The sequence below is a fragment of the Salvelinus sp. IW2-2015 genome, linkage group LG2 (genome assembly GCF_002910315.2).
Source record: "Salvelinus sp. IW2-2015 linkage group LG2, ASM291031v2, whole genome shotgun sequence".
Lineage (NCBI taxonomy): Eukaryota > Metazoa > Chordata > Actinopteri > Salmoniformes > Salmonidae > Salvelinus > Salvelinus sp. IW2-2015.
Window position 1 is genome coordinate 27,916,779 of NC_036839.1, and position 8,289 is coordinate 27,925,067.

The window sequence follows — 8,289 nt, forward strand, 5'->3', positions numbered from 1 at the left end:
ATATCAAAGCTGTTCTCCACACTGAATCAATCGTTCCCCACACTATATACCACTGTTCCCCACCCTGATAGCACGAGCTTCCCCACACTGAATACAGAGCTTTATCCACACTGATAGTCAGAGACCTGTTCCCACACTATATCCAAGCCTTCCCCACCCTAATATCAGAGCTGTCCCACAGCAGTGTCAGAGCTGCCCACAACTGATAGGCAGACTTACCACCCTGATAGCAAGCGTCTCCACCACTATCGTCAAATTTCTCCACACCTGAGATCAACTGTTCCCACACTGAATCAGCTTTCCCCACACTTGTAGCAGATCTGTTTCTCCACATGAATCAAGTTCCCGCACACTGATAGTCAACTTTCCCCACACTGATAGTCAGAGCGTATCCCCACACTGCAGTCAAGCTTCCCCACACTATGTTCAAGCCTGTCTCCAGCTCCTGATATCAGAGCTTCCCCACTTAGTCCAGCTTCCACACTAATCAAGCTGTTCCCACACTGATAGTCAGAGCGTCTCCACACTGAGATCAGACCTTCCTCCACACTTTAGATCGCTTCCCCACTACCAGTCTACGTTCTCTACCTATAGTCAATCCCACACTCAGTCAGATCTCCACCCTATACTCAAGCTTTCCCACACTCGATAGAGAGTCCCACACTGATCAACATTCACACACTGACGAACGTTCCCCACCCTCATAGTCCAAGCTGTCTCCACCCTTATAGCAACTGTCTTGCCACACTGATAACGTCAGACTTCCCCACACTGACAGTCAACACCCCACACTGACCAGTCAGAGCCTTCTCCACACTATAGTCAAGCGTTTCTCCAACTATATATAGTCAACCGCCACATGACAGCAAGCTGTTCCCCACCTGATCCCGAGCTTCTACCACCCAATATCAGACGCTGTTCCCCACCCTGATACTCAGAGCTTTCCCCCACACGCCATATCAGAAAGCTTTCTCCACCTGAGTCAAGGCTTCCCCACAGATAGATCAAGCTCTTCCCCTACACTCGCTCCACGATGCTTTCCCCATAACTGAGCATAGCCGTCCCCACTACTATATATCATTGACCTTTCACATCGTACCGTGGTCAGAGCCTGATTCCCACAACAACTATATCAATCTCCTCCGCAACGCTTAGTCAAAGCATTTCCCACGTGATTATGACCAAGCTTCCCCACTGGATTCAACGCCTCCCGCACCTATGACAGTAGTTCAGACTATTTCCCACATGCGATAGTCAGATCGTTTCTTCCACCACTGAGAGTCAGGACTGACACCCACACTGGATCCAGTCACCATACCTGTTTCCCCACACTATACCATATCAGTCAGCCTGTTCCCCAAACACACGACTCCCAAGCTCTGATCCCCTACTCCATATCAACTGTTCCCACACTGATCGAGGGGTCACCCCAAGCCTCAGCTTGATAGTCAGATTCTTCAGCCACACATATCAGAGCTTCGTGCGCCACCAATAGATTCGTCCAGAACTTCCCCCACACACTTGAAGTCAGAGACTGTGGTCCCCAGCGTGATACAGACAGGTTCCTTCCACACTTGATAGTCAGAACTGGTTCTCCCTCACTGGAGAATCCGACCTTTCTGCCATCACTAGTGGTCGAAGAGTATTCCCCACTGAATACCAATGGACCTATCCCACCCCGTTGATTAGTCAAGCGTTCCACATATACATCAACAGGCTGTTCCCACACACGATAGCAGAGCTTTCCCACACTTCATAGTCAGAACTTTTCTCCCCAGACTACTTGTCCTTAGCTTTCTCCACACGATAGTCAATGTTCCCACCACTGATAGTACAAGCTGTTGCGCCCACACACACTGATGTCTCAGACAAGTTCCCCACACCTAGTACTAGGTCTAGACGCTGTCTACCACACTATCATCCCTAGAGCTCCCCCACCTATAATTACTGCCCCCAGAAAACGCCCCTCTTGACTATTCTCCCTCGCCTGAGATAAGCCTTCAAGGCATCCCCACCCACTATTATCAAGAATCTGCTTATCAACCACAAGCTCACTCATGTACCAAGCTTTCCTCCACTAAGGTTAACCAAGATGTGGATCCCCACCCAACAGCTGTTCCCAAAAGAGCAACTGTCCCCTAACCACTGATAAAACCTAGTCAAGTTCCACCCTATACAAGCCTCTCACCACTCGATTCAAGTTCCACACTGAAAGAGTCAGACTCTTCTCCCAGCAACTCATTATCAGTCAACATTTCCCCCACACGATAGTCAAGAGGCACGCAGTCCTCCACACTATACGCAAGCTCTACCCAACACCGTAGTCAATGCAGTGTCTCTTCCACCCTGATGTCAAGCTGTATCACCACACTGTATTCAAGCTTTACCCACACTGATAGTCAGACTGTTCCCCACATCCTGATGAAAAGCCAACTGTCTACGCCCACACTCGACTCAGCAGTCTGTCTCTTCCACACTTACATAGTCAAAACTTGCTGTCTCCACCCTGATAGCAGAGCATCCCCCAACAAGCTCGATAGTCATAATTTCTGCCATTCATGTGACACCTCCCACTCCACCAGTTGGACCGACTCGAACATCAGTCTGGACACCGACTATCTTGTTCGGACACTCTACTATTATTGTGGAACACTCTGACCAGCTGGAAGCTCGGATACAGAAACTCTGACTCTACGCAACACTCTACTACGTGAACAGCTTGACTTCAGTCTGGAACAACTCGACTATGTGTGTGAAACAGCTCGACTATCATGGACACCTGTACTGCCATTTGTACACACTTAACACAGTTGTAACACTCTGGCCCGTGTAGAACAGCCTCACATCTCTGGAAACACGCTATAGGTGGAAACTGATATCCAGAACAGCCTACATCAGTTGAACACTCTGACTGATGCAGTTCAACACTCTGTATCAGTCTCTCGAAATCAGACTCAGGCCTTACGAGTCAGAAACAGCCCTGACTCTCGTTTGAAACAGCTGTCTACTTCCCACACAATCTCTGAGAATCCAGATGTGTAAGCTTCTGTGACTGTCCCACAGTAGTGAGAAACACCTCTTGACTACCGTTGTGGAGCTCTGAACTTCGTCGAGACTCTCACACTTGTGGATGTACCAACCTGTCTAGGCATGGAGCACAGCTCTGATCTCCCATCAGCCTGATGTCGAGAGCTTTCCCCACACTGATATCAACTTCCCACCCCTATAGTAGCACACCACTGTTTCCCCACACTACTAGGTCAGACATTCTCACCTCACTGATATCAGGAGCTGTCTCCTGACTAACTAATAGCAAACCATTCCACCAACTGACTCCCAGAGCTGTCTCCACCCCTGATACCAGACTCTGACGTCAACAGTATCATTAGTGTGCAAAACTATACCGCGATCCCGTGTGGAGAACCCGACAACGCTCCTAGTACTTTCCCAGTGGAGGCTTATCCCCACACTGACTTAGTCTCAGATGGCTGTATCTGCCCCACATTAGCATATTCAAGAGCTGTTGTTCCGAGCCCACAATAGAATCAAGGCTACGCTGTCCTAGTCGGACCAACCACTGCTCAGTCAGAATTCTTGTTCCCCACATATGTGCAAGGAAACGACCTCTGACATCAGTGTGGTTCGCCGACAACACCTGAATCTAGTCCTAGAACATCCGGTGTTCTCGAACACAAGCGTGAATGACTACACTCCGGTGCAGAGCATGTAATTAGCCCTCACACTGACTGAATCATGGAGTCAGAGCTTGTTCTTCCACCTTGTGGAGAAACCGCGCTGACTAATCATTGGAAACGTCTCAGACTAATACAGTGTTGCGAGTATCACCCCCGCGACTATACAGCTTGGTTGTAGTACTAATCAGCTCTATACTGCAAACTTATCAGATGCTCGTTCTTCCCTCACAGCTAGGAGTTGCAGTAACACTGCTGAACTTCCTTCACCAGTCGGAAACAACTAACTACTCACGACAATCCTAGATGTGTCGCCACGAGGAACAGCTGGCAATCCGAGCTGCACATCAGTGTGGTCAATAGCGCCTATCCCTGATTCCTCCACACTCCTGATAAGCACATGTGATAGAAGTCATAGCTTGTGGTCTCCACGCGCTGAATCAGGACGCTGTTCCACTGATTATCAGAGCGGAGTTCACTACCCTACTTAGCATGATCATAGTTGTGCAAAGCGAGGTCGTTTTCTACTATCGCACACTGAATATCGACTGTTCTTCCACCCTATATCCACTATTCTGTTGCGAAACCTCTGAATATACTCATGTAGTTGAGAACCACTTCTGGATTCTCCAATGTAGGGAAACTAGCTGTTTGTGATCCCACCAGGGGTGTTTATGTTTGTGGGGTTAGTCCAGACTGTTCTTCCCACCGACGACAGTATGCCAGAGACGTGTCCGCTACAGCTGAAGAACATCGTCGGGGTGGTGGGGGGCACTAGTCAGTCAGGTAGCTGTTCCCCCAGGACAGTCAGAGCGTTCCCACCCTGATTAGTCAGAGCTGTCCACAGACTAGATGTCCAGAACTTTCCACAACTGTATGTCCAGCGCTGTCCCCACATGATATCAGACTGCATGCTTCCCCACATTACATGATTTGTTCACGAGCTCTGACCCACCACCCCTACTGATAATGTTCAGAGACCTGTGTCCCACACTGAATAGTCACCACTGTCTCCACCACTGATCATCGTCAAGCCGTGTCGAACCACACTCCGACTTCCAATCAGCTCAGTCAGAGCTTCTCCACCCCCTATCAGTCAGACTGTTTCTCCACGTGATATCACAAACAGGCTGCTCTAACTAGCTGCAGTCAGCTGTTCTCCACCCTATACTTTTCAAGCCAGTTTCTCCACCCTGAGAGATCAAGAAGCTTCGCCCACAACAGCTGTCAGTTCAAGCTGTTCCCCACACTATAGTCAGATGTTCCACCTTGATTATCTTAGAGCTGTTCTCCACCACTGATCAAGAGTGTTCCCCACACTGACAGTCAATAGCTCTTGTGCCCACACTGACAGGCAGAGCGAGCTCCACACTGATTCAGTCGAGCATTCCACATCTTAGGATTAGTGGTCAGACTGTTGTCCCCCACAAGGACAACAGAGCCGGCCCCAATTAGCTCAGAGCGTGCTCCACCAGAGATCCAGAGCCGGCCCACCCGGAGAGTTGCGAGAGGCGGGGCCCCACGAACCGAGATGAGGACAAGCCAGCGTTCTCCACACGTGAGAAGGCAATGTTGCGCTTGCTTCAAGCGCCCCACACGGATAGGGGCCAGAGTGAGCCCACACGGAGTGGCAAGGAGACCTGTCCCCAAAACAGGCAGACGCCTGGGAGCCCCCACACGAGACCCGACCAGAACGGCCACAAACCCGAAAGCAAGCGGGGCCCCGACACCGTACAAGCGGCCCCAGACTGACAGAGTCAGAGCTGACGTCACACGGCAGAGTTCAGCTGGGCCCCAACACGATGAGGCAAGACGGTCCCACGAACCTGGAGGTCAGAGCGGGCCCCGACACGGAGTACAGAGCGGCCCAGCAGATGAGGCTGGAGAGCGGTGCGTCCCACACTGGAGACGGCAAACGGCGCCCACACTAGTCAAGCGGCCCCCAAACTAGGCACGAGCGGGGGCCCCAAACACGGAGAAAGCAGCCGGGTCCCCACACGGAGGCAGAGCCCCACAGCTGATGTCAAGGTGGTCCCCGACAAACCCAGACGGGGCGCCACCCACGAAGCAGAAGGCAACCCAGCCAAGAAACCAATATTCGTTCCGCATCTGAAGTACCATATAGCTACACTCCACCGCCATAGTTTACCCAATTTATCCGGCAAAAACTGTGGTGACCTCAGAAATCGATGCCATAGGTCTTTCCTTTAGTAATGACTCCCAAATAAGGGCAGGGACAGGATCAGTAAAACATGATGCGCCCCCCACAGACTAATCCTATCATGTCAGAGATATACAGTTGGCTCAACAACCTCCTCAACATGAAGAACCATTGCCTTACTGCAGATCAATTTATACCCTTTCCATCACCCAGATAGTTTCAATATTGGTATAGCAAGAGGTATCCAGGAACTGTTAGACATTCAGTACTGACAGCAGCGAATAGCATTCTAGTACTACACGGAAATGTCAGACTCTAAGCACATCACTCACCTGTACACAGGCTTAGACTGACCAGGTCACATTCTCGTCAGGACAAACATAACTAGGCAGAATCAACTGATAGCCCCTGCCTGACTGATAATCCCTTTAAAGCAGGAAGGGCCACAATGTTGCGGGACCCGACTAGCCTGGGACACCCACCAATCTATAATATAGCGTACACACGACGTGGCCTTTCTCCCGAGCGACGGGGTTATCTATCTCCCCAGATCATGGTGTCCACCCACACGGATAGTAATACAGTCAAGGCCTCTCAGGCCGACACACCAAATGATTCAGAGCTATTACTCATCTTAAACTTATCTGCAAAATGTCCTTAACCCAATGAAAGTGTCGCCTATAGATGACTGAGCAATCGAGATCTTCCACCTCAACTTAGATTTTGAGTAAGAACCTCCTGCTACCCCAAACTTAGCCGTGTCTGACACTCACAGTTGTCTCCACCCTCGTAATCATTCATTATGTGGCTCGTAAATCTGGTGTATCACTCCACGGCATAGCATAACTAAACAGGACCAGCAGATGCACTTACACATTCGACACCTGGAAACCCAGGTCTACAAAGTCTGGGTCCCTTCTCACCTTAAGAAAGTTCAGAGGCAGCCCTCTCCACTGGTGATACTCAACCAGAAAGCATTGCCCTAGGACCTACAACTGTGAGGAGTGCCGCAAAGCCAAGCCGCAGAGTCGGTGTCAATACTCTCTCAATGAAACAACAATCCGCCTCCGTATAAGCAGAGACAAGAATGTCAGAAAATCCAATGTGAGAACAGTTTAGCCTCAAAGAAACCCAAAAAAACAAAACCACACAGTGTAGCTGTGTAGTTTTGCTCTTTTTCCTATGCAATCCCTACACCCGAGGCAAGGCTGGGAATGCTCCAACTGCTCAGAAGTGACAATATGGTTGTGTTACTTTTTATACCCCTGGGCAAATCACCATCATCAGTGCATCTGCTCTCCTCATTGGTCTGCCACCCAGAGGGGATGATGGGAGATTGGAAGCCATTTTATGCAAGCCCAAACCTGTCACTCACTTTACTTTACATTGTCCAGTCACTGTTGTCACTGTTTGCGTTCATCGGACTTACTTTTAACACAAAATTTTGCTTTGAATGACTTTCCTTTTGAATAAGAACAATCTTTCATATCCCCAAATGCTACCACTATGTCAATTTCTGTTCTAAAATGTAAAAGTACTTACTGAAATTAATTTATTGACCAAATGGAAAGTGAGGCTGTGCCTGTCACTCAAGTCCTGGGCTACCCCCAACACATCAGTAGCTTGACTGGAACAAATTATGCCATCAGAGGGACAGGGGAAGTGTTTACATATGGCTGCTAAATACTTGTGGCAGCTATGTTAGTACGTGTAAGTTTTCCTGTCTTCATATACAAAGTCTGCATCATAGTCTGTACCTATAAAATATTTCTCAGTCTGTATCTAATGATTTCTCATTGTCATATATTCTCTGACACAAAAAACACGTTCACTCACAGATTATTCTTCAAAACATAAAGACTGAAATAGACAGCACTCCAATAACACATTCAGATATGTATTGGACAATGCATTAGAACAGTATTAATAAAAAAGTATTTCATGCCAGTCTTTCAAACTCCAATCAATACATTGTCTTTATTTAAGTCCCCAGACTCCCTATTTCCCCTCCTGACCATCTTGAATTTTTATCTTGTTAACTTGTTGAGGATGAATGTAGTGTTTTCCCATCTGGTTTTTCAGTGTGTTGATCATGACGACTGCCAGGGCTTTGAGACACTTTGGCTCGGCCCTGCCAGGGGAACACAGACAACAGAAGTTGAGAAGTCACATTTCTTGAAGCATTAAGATCACACGTAAATTCACATTTGTGGACAGTTATGTACTCAGGTTATAGAAAAAAGTAACTTTTCTTATTTCAAACACGTAGAGGATTTTTTTAAATGTAACGGTTTACCTGCGACTACCACTGCAGAACACCAGACTTCACCTTTCATTGTTAGCAACACACACATACTTCCCAGAATCTGGCACAACAACACTCCTCTTTAGCAGAACGTGAGTGTTACTTTGGCTTTAAATCGGACATTGTAGGGT